The sequence below is a fragment of the Micromys minutus genome (genome assembly GCF_963924665.1).
Source record: "Micromys minutus genome assembly, chromosome: 6".
NCBI lineage: Eukaryota > Metazoa > Chordata > Mammalia > Rodentia > Muridae > Micromys > Micromys minutus.
The window spans coordinates 50,341,552-50,358,188 of NC_137975.1; the positions used below are offsets into that span (position 1 = coordinate 50,341,552).

Consider the following 16,637-nt stretch of genomic DNA (forward strand, 5'->3'; position numbering starts at 1 on the left):
TTTCTTTCTTTCTTTCTTCCTTCCTTCCTTCCTTCCTTCCTTCCTTGCTTGCTTTCTTTCTTTCTTTCTTTCTTTCTTTCTTTCTTTCTTTCTTTCTTTCTTTCATAAAACTGACCCTGAGAACAGCAGGGCTGGTGTGTGGTGAACACCAAGTTCAGCTTTATTAAATTCCCAGTGAAATGCTCAGTTCTGCCACCCACAGCAGATCATAACCATCAGTTAACAATTGTGGAGGCTGACAAGATGGCTTAGCAGGTAGCGGTGACTGCTGTCAGGCCTGGTGACCTAAGTTCCACCCCCAAGACCCGCATCATGGGCTAGGGGTACTGATTCCATGGGATGACCCTGACCTTTACATATGTGTCATGGCACATGTGGTTACCCCTGCAATTAAATAAATAAATGTAGTTTAAAAAAACCCTAAGAAAACCTAGAAGTAGACACGCTCCTGACACATATACAGCAGAGGACTGCCTCGTCTGGCTTCAGTGAGAGAAGAGGCACCTAACCCTTGAAAGTCTTGAGGCCCCAGGGAGTGAGGAGACCTATTGGGGGAGAGAAGGGGACATGCTCTTGGAGAAACTGGGCAGGACAATGGGAATGGGAGAAGGGCAATGACTAGACTGTAAAAAAAGAAAAGTAATAAAAAATACAATATAGGAGCCAGGTGTGGTGACACATACTGTTAATCCCAGCACTCAGGAGGCAGAGGCAGGTGGATCTCTGTGTGTTAGAGGCCAGCCTGGTCTACGAGTCCTGGATAGTCAGGGCTATTACATAGAGAAACCCTGTCTCAAACAAACAAACAAAGAAGTATAGGACATATACTAAATGTATATGTTTTTGCTGTTATTGTATATGTATGTCTCTGCATGATCTGTGTGGGAGGGAATACATGCCACAGGACACATGTGGAAATCAGAGGACAACTGGATAGACTCAGCCCTCCCCTTCTGCCTCTGTGTGGGTTAAATGGATGGAACTCAGGTGTCCAGATGGTGTGACAAGTGCCTTAACTTGCTAAGCTGCTTTGACAGGCTTGCTAGTATACTTTTACACTGAGATAATTCTCTCCCCAAATCCAGCTTCCTCCTTTTCACATAGAGACACTTAAAAAGCCAGTCAGGAACCGTTAACCTCTCCTTAGGACAATGGTTAATGAAGAGAGCAGCTCCATCTGTTTTGGGCAGCGTTGGGCATCAATCCTGAGGACTCAAACATGCAAGTCAAGCTGTCTAGCATTGAGTCCTTCTCCAGCAGAAGAGTCCTTTCTTTAAAAAGGGTCTCTCTGCTTCTGTGCAGACACTCTGTCTAGTCTGGCTAACCATTTGTCTCCAGCCAGTTCTCCTGTCACGTGACTCCTCTCTCTGCAGGGGTGCTGAGATTACAGATGTGCACTAGTATGTCCTGCTTATAGCTGGGTTCTGGGGATGAACTCACGTTGCTAGGCCAGAATGACAAGAGCTTTTTACCCACTGAACCTGGCATAGTACTTTTGGTTTTAGTGAAAGAAAAGTCAGTGGTCTGGCTCAGAGGAACTGGGGAGGCGGTTCTTCCCTTGATTAGGTTAGCTCATGTGGCTGTCTTGCAAGATGGCTTGAGGAATTGTGTATAATACACTGTACATATTCCAGAAGCAACCTGAAGGGAGGCAGGTGGAGTGGATAACCCTCCATGAAGGACACATCTGTCTCCCAGGCAGAGTTTCATCGAGAGAGGAAACTATGAGCCCTGTGTAGGGAAAACAGTAGCTTGGCATGGTTGCTCAAGTAGACACTGGCCTGTGATAGGAAAGTTTTGTTTTAAAGTTTTTGTGGCAGAGATACTATCTGGGGCATACTTGATAAACAGGTTCTAGGGCAAGAAGGGAAGTCACACCTATAAGCCATCTTTTAAAGGATCTCTCAGCAAGTTGAGAATAAACAAATCTTGGTGACACACAGCTTTGATCCCAGCACTTGGGAAGCAGAGGCAGGCAGATCTCTGTGAGCTCCAGGCTACCCTGGTCTATTGAGCAAGTTCTAGGACAGGCAGGTCTACACAGAGAACTCTATCGCAAAAACAACAGCAACCAACCAACCAACCAACAACAACCAACCAACCAACCAACCAACCAACAACCAACCAGCCAATAACAACCAACCAACCAACAACAACTAACCAAACAACCACAACAGGAGTTGTTTTTCACAATGCTATGCTCTTCTGCTTCTGTGAGTGAATTGTAATTGCTGACCCATTTTATGAAAGTTTTTCGAAGTCTCCAGGTGTTCTGCTTCACCTTGGGCATGGCCAGCCAAGTCCTATTTCTCTACTTCATGTCAGTTTCTAGACCAAGTGAGTCATAGTATTTCTGTATTCTCTTTCCCAGCTTTGAGTATCTGTAGCCGTTTCCTTCCTTTTCACTCCTATTTCTTTTTAAAAAACTGTTCCCTTTCTGTGGATATTTTTTTTTGTTTCTGCCTTTCTGTCTCTCAGTATTTTTGACAGTCTCCTGCTTTCTCATAGAACAAGACAGAGCCTATGATAGCTTAACATTTCTTTTTTATTCCTTATGTGAATTCGTCTATAAATGGTGTTGATGATAACAAATGGTTTCAACAGTTGTGAAGAAACTCGAGCTGGGTAAGGCAGCTGTGCATCCTGTGGCTTGCAGTGATGTTCAGCTGTTTATTTGGAGGAGGAGGGGCATAGGACAGGTTGCAAGCTGAGGACAGGGCAGCATGTCCCAAGCACCAGTGGTAAATGTCTGGGATAAACCTGCACGGGCAAACCTGGATTAGACTCTGACCCTTATCATTCCTTCTAATTTGTGTTCGTACTAGCATGATCAGGTGAATGTGGACATTAGCTAGAGCTCTGTTTTGTATTATAGTTGGTAGAGCAGTCAGGAGAATGTTATGATGGGAAAGGACTTTTAAAATCCAGTAATCACTAGCAGTTTAAATGTGGGAGACATGCTTCTCTAGAGCAGAGTTAATAAGAAACCTTCTCTGGCAAGATTTCACATTCTCTGCAGTTTGGACTTTGCTAGTAAACTTCAAGTAGATCTTTGCTCCCCAACTAAGTCTGATGGCAACACTACTACTGTGGAAAGTTTTGTACATATGAGGAGTCACTTATTGGGTCCAGAGGAAATCGAAGGACACAGTGAGTTAAATACCAGTCACCTGGTGGCAGATCTGAAACCCCAGGAAAAAAACAGATATCTGTAAGTTTGTTTATATGTATTCATCTACTTGTTTATTTATTAACATTTATGTGTATGGATGTGTACGCCATGTGTGTGCAGGTGCTGGATCCCCTGGAGCTGGAGTGACAGTTGTGAGTAGGCAATGTGGGTTCTGGGAACTGAGCTAGCACTTCTAACAGCTGAGTCCATAGTTCTTGCCTGAATGCATCTCATTAATCCTGGTCTAGCTTGTATGTCCTCACCCCATAGACTTGCTTGATTATACCAAACCCAAGGCAGATGAATAAATCTGGCAGTGGGCTAGTTATTACCTATCCAGACAATCTGAGGGATATTCCCAACAATGGAAATAGATTTACAATGAATTTCAAGAGGAAGAAAAGTCAATCTGGAACAGATCATAGGCGCTCTTCAGTAGACTGTAATATGAATGTCCTCTGTGCTAGTCATATGAAGCAGGAATTGCAGAGGGATGGACATCACCATTCAGATGTAGAAACAGCTCAATTATCTGTTAACCTCTACTGTTAGCTATCTTAATGTTTTTGACAGGATGAGCAGTTGAGCACCACCCCAATCTTTTTTTTTTAAATAGATTTTAAACACACAGGAAGACCTCAGGAAATCCTTCCTTTCTGGTTTTAGATTCATGTAAAGAAAAAAGATGTGAAACTCAGATCTGTGCACCGTTTGGTAATTGTTTATGTGGCTAACAGCTGTTTCTCTTGATTCTTTGTGATAGCTACAAATCAGAACCAGGATTTTATGAAGCCTCTTTGCTCTTAAAATTCTAAGCAGTACAGAACACATGTTTTCTAAAAAGGAAATTAAATGTTTTAAGAAATACATTGAGCAAATCTTTTGAAATTAGCTCCTTCATTCTCTAGAAAGCATGATGTTCAGTCAGACTATGAGATATAGATTAGGCAGGGAATTTGTGAAGTACTCTGTAGTGGGTGGGTCCCACTGGAAAAATATTTGTTTTTTGTCATGCCATTAGCTATTAGCATATTTTGTTAATATACTACCAGCATATTTAATGAAATATTTCTATTCCTTTGCTCATAAGTGCTCACAGAAGAGATTGTTTACTGTACCAGGTTATGATATCTGGCTTATATATAGGATATAAGCCAATTCATGATGCCATTTTCATCCCTTCTGAATTAGTTACCTGTTTTCTTGTTGTGACAAAGCACCCAACAAAAGCAACTCAAGTAAAGAAGGGTTTATTTTGGCTCACAGTTGGATCATGCAATCCATCATGATGGGGAAGGCATGCAGCAGGAGCTTGGGGTGGTTCCTGCGTCCACCGGCAGGAATCGAAGAGCGATCAGTGTGACTGCTCAGCTGGTTTTCTTCGTTTTACTCAGTCCAGGATCCCATGCCATAGAATGGTAATGCCCACATTTAGAATGGATCCTCTCACCTCCATTCATCTAACCTAGAAAATCCCTCACTTTAGAAGGCATGTATGCACTGTCTTTGCATAACGAGCCATAGAATTTCCACAAAATATTCCACAAGTGAGTTCTATAAATGAAGTCCCAGGGTGATGGATTATTGGGTTACAGTTATATAATAACTGTGTCAAACAGGCAATCAAAATAAGCAGAACATAGTGTATCCACATCACTCTGCTATTTAAGCAATAAAATTAGGGTGAAATATTCTTAACTTTGTTTTTCTTTTCCCATTTTTCAGTATTGAGGTCACCATGGCTCAGTGAACACTACCATTCAACTGTAGAATCTGGGTATCTGAATAGAAATATGTCCAACCAGTTATCATCATTACAAGCATCTTGAGTCATTGGCTTTCTGGTCTACCTAACTGCTGGACTCTACAGGAGACATGCCCAGGGTTCCCTTCTTCTGCTTGACCTCGGGTTCTTTACTTACAGTAGGACATTGTATGTTATTTATTTTATGTGCATTATGCCAGGGTATACCTGTAGTGTACAAGTTGTAGAAGGTAGTTCTTCCCTTCCATCATATAGGTTCTAAGAATCAAACTCAGGTTGTCAGGCTCAACAGCAAACACTTGCTGACCCAAGTTCTATATACTAGAGAATGTCTACCTCTGTACCTATCTACCCATGTGCATACTTGTGTGGATGTAACTCTAAAGTATCCTCCAAGATTCCTGGCCTATAGAACGCCCATATCTTTCTCCGTTCCTTCTACCATTAACTATGCCCTGTTGTGTATTAGTCAGTTGTGCATTACCATAATGGAATATCTAAGACAGGATAATTTTATGAAAAAAAGTTTTATTTACGTCAGGGGTTTATCAGCTAAAAGTTCAGGATTGATTGGGCTCCATTTGATTTCTCTCAGAGCTAATGCTAACTAAATGCCATCAAAACCTGAGCTATGTGTGGGAGGAAGAGATCCCATCTTGAAACAGGAAGTCAGAGAGGCTGGATTCACAGAATCTCTTCTATAGACAGGCTCCCAATGACCTAAGGACCTCCCATGAGGCTCCATCCATCTCTTAGTGGTTCTCAGCCTCCCATTGCTATACTTTCAGCATGTGAGCTTTTGGGAAAGATGCAACTCAAACCATTTTCAAACCATTTTATCTGTGACGGGATTTTGAAGATTCAGGGAAGGTCTCATATTGGTTGGTTGTAAGACTCAGAGATGGTCTGACCTTTCACTAGAGGCTGAAATGTAAATCACTGATTAGAAGTACTGAAGAACTGGCAAGTCACCACACCACATAATGGTAGAAAGGGCCATGCATCGAAGCAAGTGGGCAGATCCGAGGAGGTTTGAATGAATCCTATTTGACAACAACCAAGAAGCAAAAAACCCAAGGACTTTAGTATTACAAGTACAGGCATGAAATTCTGCCATCAATTCAAATGATCTTAGAAGAAGACCTTAGGCTCCATGACTGTGTGGGTTTGGGAAGGTAGAGCCATAAACCCTGTCAATAGCTTGAGTTGTCTTTGTGATTTTTTTATTTTTAGCAGAGAAACTAGTCGGGATGGATCTGGACTGAGGGACACACACACACACACACACACACACACACCACTTAGTCTCCAGTACTTGCCTTTACAATTTTGGCATTTAATACGCTATAGAATGAACTTTAGATATCTATTGGTTTACAACCCAATCAGCCTTAGCTTATGTCTGTCTTCATTAGCTCCTTTCTCGTTATTATTAAATAAGAAACATATAGAAATTTAATATTTTTGTTGCTTTATCAGTTTAGGGCATAAGATCAACAATAAATTATTGAACCTATCTTATGGGTTTAATGTACAATGGCAAATGATTTTGGGCTGTTAATTAATTTCAATACATTTCTGGAGACTGTTTCCCTCCATTGTCCTGTTGATTAGTTTTTGTCAAGTTGACAGAAACCAGAGTTGCCTGGGAAGAGTGGTCCTCAGCTGAGGAATTACCTCCATCAGATTGCTACCCAGAGATATCTATAGCTAGAGAAGAGCTTGGAATTGCTGTATTTCAAAGTAGTATGGGAAGAAAGACACTGTCACCAGTGATGTCACAAGAGCATGCTGAGGACCCTGTGAATAGGGTCAGAAGTGTCCAAGGTGACAGTGTTAGTCAGCTTCTGGCCTTCAGGGCTACTCAGGACAAGCAAGCCTTGGCTGACCTCCAATGACAGAGCTAACCAGGCTACACAGAGCAGGATGGAGACATCTCAGCTGAGCCTTGTCTATGCTGTCTCGGCATTGTGAGGAAATTACTCATCTTTGTCCTAAGATCCAAGGTTTGACATAATTATTATAATGTATTAGGTAATAAGTATAGGCATTAGAATAGGATATGAATAAAAGTCATGGCTTGCACGTAGGATTTCAAAATGAAATTTTTGTTTTTTTTTTGTTTTTTGAATGAATTATTGACTCACATGAGACATCGTGAAGATTTGTACATATGCAAGGATTAATTTCTTTTAAGGCACAATTATGCTCACCTTGTCTCTCCAGAGCCCCCTCCTCAGATGATGGCTAAGACACAAGTATGGGTTACAAGATATGGCATAAAGTAAATGACCAAAAAAAGGACAAAGCCCAGCACGTCTTAATCCAAATTGATTTTGCTCTACTTTATACCCCCAAATGCTAATTTTGTCTTTGTTTTTTTGGGGGGGATCAATTTAAAGCTTCTCCCTCCTATCACAGTAAAAGCACGGGACTGATGTCAAGTTCACAGGTGATGTTATGGACGAGTGCTATGTTGGAAGATGAAGTAATAGATTACAGGTTCTATCCTCATGGTGGGCTCGATGACTCAGAATGCACTGTAGAGTTTTTCTCTTGTGCTCTATTTCATGATAGCCAGTCTACCAAGGCCTCCCATACCCTGATTAAAAAAAATCGAGTCATTCATAAATGAAAGTCTAAGCGTAGCTCAATATGCTCCTATGTCCTTGTTTTCCTGACATTCCCAGGGTCCCGTCAGTGTTCAGACTCACTGTGCAGTGTGGCACCCCTGTGGAGTGGGTACTCTGGGACGTCCATCTGTTCTCAGAAGTTTCAGGTTCACCCATGCAACAAGCACTGATCACACACTGATTGTGGGACAGGCGCTGTGATGGAGGCTGTGATGGTGTGAACATAAACGGGTCTAACTTTAAAGCCCTTGTTCCAGGGTCTGCCCACAATGGCTCCAGGCATAACCAAATTAAATTAGCTTAGGTGAGCTTACCTGGATCAGAACCCCCTGGTTCCCCTGGGTCGTGAGATGTTTAGCTTACAAAAGTGGATTTCATACAAGGGTATTGTTTGCTGTCAACTGGATTTTAAAAAACATCAAAATATTTGCTCTCATTCTTACTTGTTTTTGGGTTAAAGGAAATGTGGTACCCAGTACCTTAGGGCAAGCTCTGAAGGCTTTACTTTTTAATCTCAGATGGCCAGACAAACCATATGTTTCCATTTCTTTAAGAGGTCAGGGAAGGGAAAGACCGTCTGGTCACTTATCACCTTTAGGCAGTCTACCCAATGGCTTGGCATCCTGGAAGTTTGTCCAGTTTGTTTTGGAGGGATGAGTCAGGTGCACTGTCGGGGTAGTGCCTTATCAAAGTGACAGTCCAAATAATGCTTCTTATGTTACTGATCAGGCTGCCACACAAGGATGCCACAGACTGCAAGGTATATGTCAGGCCCTTTATTTTATTTTGATGCAGTTTTGAAGGCTGGAATGTAAGAGTCAAGATGCCAGGAAGGGCCTTTTGTTCTGGTTTCTGGACAGCTGCCTTCTCTTTGTGTCCTTGCCTGCCTGTGCCATAAAGAGAGAGACAGGGAAAGAAAGAGAGAGAAAGGGAGAGAGGAGAGGAGAGGAGGGGGGGAGAGGAGACAGAGAGAGGAAACAGAGAGAGAGAGAGAGAAAGAGAGAGAAGAGACAGAGAGAGAGAGAGAGAGAGAGAGAGAGAGAGAGAGAGAGAGAGAGAGAGGAGACAGACAGAGAGAGAGAGAGAGAGAGAGAGAGAGAGAGAGAGAGAGAGGAGACAGAGAGAGAGAGAGAGAGAGAGAGAGAGAGAGAGAGAGAGAGAGAGAGAGAGAGAGAGAGAGACTGGGGAGAAGGGAGCTCTTCACTTTCCTTCCTGTAAGATCATCGATAGTTAATAGGACTGTCAGCCTTGAGGAACATCTGTGAGGCTGTTATAAGGATTAGGTTAATTGAAGTGAGGAGCCCCACCTGAAATGTGACTGGTGCTGTACCATGGGCTGTGGTCTAGGACCACTTAAAAGGAAGGGAGCTGAGCAACAGTATTCATCTCTCTCTGATTCCTGATGGTTGGCACAATGTGAGCAGCCACCGCACATGCCTGTCACCTGCCTTCCCTATAATATTTACATCCCCTTGAACTATGTGTCAAATATAAATACATTCTTCCAGAAATTGATTCTTCTTCCAGGCATCCTGTTTCAGCAACAGGGCGAGTCACTAATATAAAATGTATGATCCCATTTACTGTAATTACCTCTATATAGGGATTATTGGTGCACACTGCTCTATTGGGATGGGGTAGTTCGGATTTCAATTTTTATGTTATGGAAAGTATACAATCTAGACTCCTAGCACTTCTTTTATGGCACATGCTAAATTAAGCCCGGGGATGTATAGATAAGTAAATATGTCAGGAGCAAAATGCACTCAGGGAACGCACATTAACAAGGATGTGATAATTACAATGCTGTGCTCAGTACATATAGGGAGAATGATCCCATTCAGCCAGTGCAGGTTAGGGAAGGGTTTTCAGAGCATCCTTAGACTCAGAGAGGCTTTAGGATGCTGGGAATGGCTAAAGGTATAGCAGGCAGAGGCAGGATCTGCTGTCAACAGTCACAGAGCAGGGCCATGCTGCACATGTGGTACAGTGAGCAGTGAGCATAGGGGGGATGTAGGAAGAGCATGGGGCCATGGTCAAGGTGGCTTCAGGGAAGGGTGCTTTCCTTTGGAGGGCTGCACTCAGCAGCTTGAACTTCAGCTTGTAGCAGGAATTAAGAACCCGTTGTACATTAGACACTGTATAATGCCCCTTAGAGGTTCAATGTGTGGTTCACACCAGTGGTGGTGTTTTGGGGGCTATGGTATATTTTCGGGGTGCAGATCACTAGCAGTGGCCTTTTGGAAATAACTGGTACTCTTGTCTGCTCCTGGTCACTCATTTGTAAAGTTACCATTGGATACACCAGCCACAGGAAAAGCCACAAACTTGGGAAACTGGGAGCCCAAGTAAACCTTTCTTCCCTTGTTTCTATCCGGTGTTTTGCCAAAATGGCTGGAAAAGTAGCTAAAGCAATGGACATTGCAGCAGCACAGTTTTGATGGAAAAGTTCACCCAGAAAGCAGCCGGGGCACCCACATAATGGTGGCCAGGACTGGTTGGAATACCCCTGCCTTTCTGTGGCCATGGAGCCCAGAGGCAAGTGCAGCAGGCACTACAGGAGATGGGGGAGGGGCTAGCTACTCATCTTGTTCAGAGTGGGGGGAGGAGTAGGAGTCTAGGCTGGATCCCTCTGCTGGGAGACCAGGGGGCCATGCATGAGGGTGAAGCACAAGCAGAGAGACCCTTGGACCGGGAGGGCTCTGAGAAGACTGTCATATCTCTGAGAAGATAGAATTGACTTAATTCTATGAGAGAGTGGCAAAGGGACATTGCAAAGTTATCGCTGTTACATGCTGTGTCTTAGACTGACGTGAAGTAATGTAAGTCCTGGGGTGAGTTGGTCCATTGCTTCTGGATTGGGAGAATGCCCAGGAGCTGAAATTTTTGGAATAGGTAATTTGCTTATTGAAATCTACTGACAGCAATTTTCCCCCTGTGCAAATATGACCTAAGCTCTTTGAGTCAGAAAAGTTTCCTAATAAATAAATCCTTAGTCATCTGTTGCCAAGAAAATTAAAAGGCTTTTGGTAATAGAACCCATCAACCTGCTGGCCTTGTTCTCACCCTGAATCAGGTCCTGATTTTGAACTTGTGATTCATGAAGATGGCATCCTTAGAATTGTTGGGTAGGGCAGGGAAACAACGCAGAAGAGCAAGAGAATAAAAATTTAGACTTTTTTTTTTAATTTTAAAGATTAGATCAGCCTTTCCTTGACTTAAATCTCTAACTGCCCTTTGATGAGGGTGGAGAGGAAAACCTGGGTCAATGGGTTCTGAGCCTTCACCTGATTTTAACTTTGTGTAATTATAACAAACTCCTTCTTAGTTTCCTTCCCCAAAAAAATATTTGGCAGGATTTCAACAGGCTGGAGCAAAAGGGAGGAGAGGGGAGAGACAGAACAGAGAGAGAGAGAACACAGAGAAACAAAGCAAGATTCACAGAAACAGAGACACCAGCACACAGGGACAGAGCAAGAGGGCTACAGATACATACAGAAAGACACAAGACTCGGAGAGACAGAAAAAGACAGAAAGACAGAGGGACAGACAGAGAGACAGACATAGAGACACACATACACAAAGCAGAGGCAGAAAGATGAAAGATAAACTCACAAGCAGGTGTATAACGAATTCTAAATCGTGGGCCCAGTGAACTTGCAGCTGTCCCCTTCCATTAGACAGGTGACAATTTTTCCTTCTACCTTCTTGCTCCTTTCCCGGGTCTCCAAGCCAACGAAAGTAAATCAACACAACCGAGGCCCCTGCCACTAGACCTAGCATCAGTGCTCTCATCTGAGTCCCCCAGGGCCAAGCAAAGCTGAAACCTCCGGGGGGCGTGTCGGATTCTTGGGGGCGTGGCCTAGTACCTGGGCGTGGTCTGTTGATGACTCAGCGGCCCCGCCCCGCCCCCGGCCCGCCCCGCCACTTAATTCTGACGCGCGAGGCCGCGGGGTGTGAGAGCCGCCCGGAGCCGGACGGGCTTCGTACTCGAGCGTTGCAACCGCTGTCGGAACCGCCCTCTCGCCACATCGGTGGCTAAGGTGCCGGGTACCAACGCCTGCAGCGGAGCGCGCCCGGGAGCAGCGCGCCTTTGTGCGAGGTAGGCTGGCCCCACACTTACTTCTCACACAAAGACGAGGGGCTTGCGAGGCGGCCGCCCGCCGGGAGGAAGCGACGCGTGTCTGACCCCGGCCCGGGGGACCCTGCCGTTGGCCTGCAGAGCGGGCTGGGGTATGCGGTCCCTCGGGCGCAGGCGGGCGGCGGGGAGCCTGGTGGCCCTGCGCTGCCTGGGGAGGTCGAGGGTGCAGGGCCCGGGCGGCGGCCCCGATCGAGGGGCGCTGGGGCGGAGGGGCCCCCTGGAGAGGGAGCAAGCCAGGCTGCTGCTGGGTTGGTTCATTGTTGCATCCTCCGCCCCGCAGACCCAGACCTTGAGACCCGCGCTGCCCGGGGCCAGATGCCCGCCTTGTCTGCCCGGGCCGCAGGATGGGGTCAGCGTCCTGAAGCCGGCTCCTACCCGGCAGACAAAGGCGGGGTCGTGCTGCTTTGAAAGGTGGTAGTGACACTGTTTCCTGTCTGCAAGTAACTTTTCTATGTTAGACTCTGCTGTGCCTCTTGGAGTCCGGTAAAGCTGGGAGGTTGGGTGATGTCTGCGCAGAAGTGCCCACATTTTCTTTGGGTTCTGTGATTGCCTCCTGAAAACGTTTCTGGATGACTGGGAGGTAATCTGATGTCTTAGAGCCAAGTTTACTGGAAGTAAGGCGTCCCCAGCCCTCTTTGAAATTTAGAGCGTTCCCGTTGAGAAGATGACATACCAGTCGCTTCTCAGAAAGATTTTTGTCCAGGACTGCTGAGTGAAGTTAGTTACTCAGAGTGGGTCTGATACTGGAGGGACCAACACTGAGAACAGGAGGAGGCATGTTTGGCTTGCCTTTCTGAATTTGAGTCTCCTTGCCAACAGATAAGCTGCGGTCTTTCTCTAGGAACACCACCTCTCTGTCATTTGGACTTGTTAGCTGTTAAAGTTGCTTTAAATCCTGTCAGAGAAGCCCTTCTAAGGACAGTTTCTTGGTGTTTGTAGTTTCAGGCTTTACACATTGTATTATATAATCATACATATTTGAGATAAATTAAAAAGAAACAAACAACAGAAGATAGGTCACTCACCACCCAAACATACCTTGAGAGCGAATGTATATTTGGTTCTGTTGTGGTAGGGAAGTGTGTGTGTGTGTGTGTGTGTGTGAGAGAGAAAGGGGGGGGGAAGGGGAGTGGGGGTGTCTCTAACCTTTATATAGGTTCTAACCTTTATAATTGTCTAAAGTATGACATTTAATAATGATACTTTGCAATGTTCCTTTTGCCACTTTCACAGAGGATTAGACCAACAACTAGTTTTGGAATATATTTTTTCAGAGCTTTTCCAGTTCCTATTCATTCAGGAGAGGAGGGAAGATGAAGGAAAAGTAATGTGCTTTGCACTTCACTGGAGAGAACTCACAAATGACTTCATGGAATGCATACACACACACACACACACACACACACATACGTACACATGCACATACATATGCATATATATGTATATATATATTCTTTGGATATCAGGAGTAGCTTGAGATTGTTTAAATAAATCTTACTGTAAAAACTATTCTGAGCCTCATGAGAAATAGGTGATGGAAAGAGTTGCTTTGTAGAAAGGCTAGCTAGTGGTTTTCCGTATGTCCCACGCACGTTTCAGACAGAGTTCGTGTTGAGAAAGTGGAATGTTTTCATTACGCAGTGAAGAGTTGAGTGTCTAAAAGGCTGTTCAGCTGCACACTCAGCCAGTGGACATGTTTGTCATTACTTACATTTTCCCCTTGTAAAAATTTTGGTCTTTGAGTTCTGTAGGGTACAAAGCCATTGAGACAGCCCTTTGGGGTGCTCAGGAGATGACAAAGTTGTTTCTGAAGCCAGGAGGAGGCTGTGACGGTGTGCTATCAGGTCCCATTTGGAGTTTTTCATCTGTTCTTTAGGTTCCTTAGTCTGCATGCACACTTGGAGTAGTTGCAGGGCTGTCCCGAGGCAGAGGGCAGAATATTTAGCCCTTGGTAGTGATCTCTGTTGCTTTCCTAGTCATGCGTTTCCCTACAGCATAGAGTGGGACAGAAGGTCCAGGAGGAACAGCAGTGTGCCCAGTTCTCATTTTATACCCCTCTGAGGCGCTTTGGATAGTGGGAACCGCACAGCCAGCTTGGACCTCAGGGCAGAGTTTAGGAGCCTTGCCCTTCTGTTACTGTAGGACTATAGTGGGTTGCTGGAGAGCCCATTCCTGAAGTAGAGAAAAGACAAGTTTTGTACTTGAGAGACACACTCAGAGAAATCGCATTCCTGACCAGAAGACAGGTGCTCTTTGTTACTAATTCACTGATTGTTCTGATTTTTGTCTAAAATGTTGCAATTAAAGGTAGAAGGTTTGTTTGTTTTATTTTGTTTTTCTGTGATGACTGAGGGGTAGGGGACACAGATGAATACTGTGGCTTAGTTGCTGTTGTTAATGTCTAGAAGCCTCTTCCCTCTAGAACTCAGTATGCAGGAGTGTTTTCAGAACTTGGAAGTTTGGTTCGGTGAGATCTGGATTTTAAGATGTTTGTGAGTCTAGAAGTGGTGCTGGGGAGAGAAACTGACCAGCCTTGGGGCCCACTGGTTTCATACTGGGAGAGTTACTTAGAGTGAAGATCTAAGTATGCATCTACAGCTACGCCTAACTGTGACCCAGTCACGGGAACTTCTCACATCCCGTGTCTTCCCCTGCCTAATCTTTGCCTGTTCTTGCTTTTCCTGCTCGAAGCAATCTATTATTTTCCCTTTTCCTTTCTGTGGAGAGGTGCTGGGCCTTTTCCATCTGAACTTTTCCTCACCCTGAGTACGTACACTGAGTGCACTTAAAGGGATGGGTTCTGTGCCTCATCCGGGAAAGAATACATTAATTTGGGAAACTACCGTGGGTTACCTTCGGACATGGTAAATCCATGGGGGCTGTTTCTGAGGTTGCTGGGGAGACTGAATAGATGCTTAGGGGCCAGGCACTGAATTTACTGTAACAAGATGAACTTGGCCCTTGTGGCAGAGTAGGTAAGGGTGATATTTTAAGAATTGTACAAAGTGACCCCCACATTATTTAATAGCTGTTACTTTTAGAGCTGTGCATAGGAATTAGCACTTTTGATTTAAACTGTTATAGGAAGAATGAAAGAAACCACAGGGAAGGATGGGGAATAAGATTCTAACTCTGTAAGGTCTGATGTCAGGTTGACACTTGGGACTGTGAGCATGAGATACCCAGGGCTAGCTGGGGCTAGTTGAACTAACTGATGGGGTAGACTATGGTGTTTGTCTAGGATCTGACTGGGATGTTGGGACAGTTTCTAGTGCAAGATTGAAGAATGTTTGAGAGATGTCACAGTACGTTTTTATTGTCCCTATTGAAGGTAAACCTCAGGGCCAGCAGGCCTGGGAGTCAATTGGTGTAGTGACTGACAGAGATTCTGAGAAATGAATTACCTGTGTCTGGTGTCACACAGAGATCAGCCAACTACAGCTACGTTTTCCTCCGTGTCTGGAAATTCTATTATAGATGAAGAGGTAGCTAGAGGAACTTGTGATAACTCATACTGGCTTGAGAGTATTCCCAAACTCAGTTGGAATGCAGGAAGCAAGAGGGGATAGGGCTGCATTTACATCAGAGGATTGCAGGGCACTTCTACCAAAGATGTCACTCAAAGTGGTGTATCAAGCACTGAACAGCTGTACGGCTGGGCCTGTGATTGGCCTGCTCTCTGTAGTGTGTGTGTGTATGTGTGTGTGTGTGTGTGTGTGTGTGTGTGTGTGTGCACTGACACTGATGACAGTAATACACCACACTGCACAGGCACGGAGTGTCGGGAGAGCATGCTGCATGCCACAGGGGTTAAGGAGGCCTTCCTCAGTCCTCCTCCTTGGGCTGCTGTTGATTAAGCCCTTGCCGGCCATGAGACACAGAAAACTTTAGGTAGGGGATTTGCTGGGCCTCTGTAAGCTTCCTAAGGATGAGTTATTAAGACTTCTCTTTAACAGAAGAGGATACAGGTTGCAATTTGACCTTTAAGTAAACCATATAACCCCTGTGAACTTTTCTAGAAGTTTGTGAGGCTGACATGAATTTGGTAATACTGACCAAATATTCTTTTTGATGCGGTAAAGACCATCCTGAGGCAGCGGCATTCCAAGGCATTGTCCCTGAGTCTTCGCCAATGACGGCTGTTGATGCTTTCCTGTCAGTGTCTGTGGCCTTGCCAAAATACACTTAAAAGTTTGTCATGATAGGGCACTGAGAGATGGCTCAGTTGGTACAGCGTGTCCTGCACAAACACGAGAACCTGAGTTCAGATTGCCAGCATCCATAGGCTGAGAGAGGCAGAGACAGGAGGGTACCTGGATCATGTATGTTACTGCTGACCACATGCTTGGCCCTGAACGATTGCTTAACTGGAATTTTACAGCTGTTGACTGGGAAGTCCCCATTTCCCTCTCTTCTCAGCCTCTTTCAGCCGTCATTCTCCCCTTTGAGTCTGTGAATTTGATTCTTGGGTGCTTCAGAGAAATGTGATTTGTGTAGCACTGGCTCTTCAGCAATTGGCTTTCTTCCCTCAGGATGAAGCCTTCAAGCTTCATTAAGGTTTAGTAGACTGCTGTAGACTGAATGGTATTCTTTTGTAAGTATATACCATATTTATCCAAACCCCATAATCTGTCGGTAGATATTTAGGTGTTTCCACAAGACCTCAAGACAAAAACAGGAAACCTTTATGCTACTGGCCTTAGTGGTGATTTCAAGGACACACAGAACATAGCAAAAAACTCCAGAGTAAATGGATCCCCGGCAAAGCTGTGAGAGAGAGGAAGGGCAGCCTGTAGAATTAGCAGTGATTTGCCAGCCATTTAGCTAAAGGGGCTCATCTCCAAGTGTGTCAACAACTTCAGTAGTGAAAAAAACGAGTTAAGATGGGCTTCGGACCAGAGTGTGCATTTCACAGCAGCCTTGTAA

The 16,637-nt window shown here is 44.7% G+C and overlaps 1 protein-coding gene across 2 annotated transcripts in view; it reads left to right on the forward strand.

The window, feature by feature from the left end:
* The window catches only part of FAM107B (family with sequence similarity 107 member B), a gene marked incomplete at its 5' end in the record, with an annotated part of 189,799 nt that overhangs the window by 117,493 nt on the left and 55,669 nt on the right, over positions 1–16,637 (forward strand). The window contains one exon of one of the 2 annotated variants that reach the window (XM_080918073.1): positions 11,541–11,672. The exons of the other annotated variant lie outside the window; for it this stretch is intronic. Of the gene's footprint in view, positions 1–11,540; positions 11,673–16,637 lie in introns of those variants that run through there. 2 annotated transcript variants of the gene reach the window in all.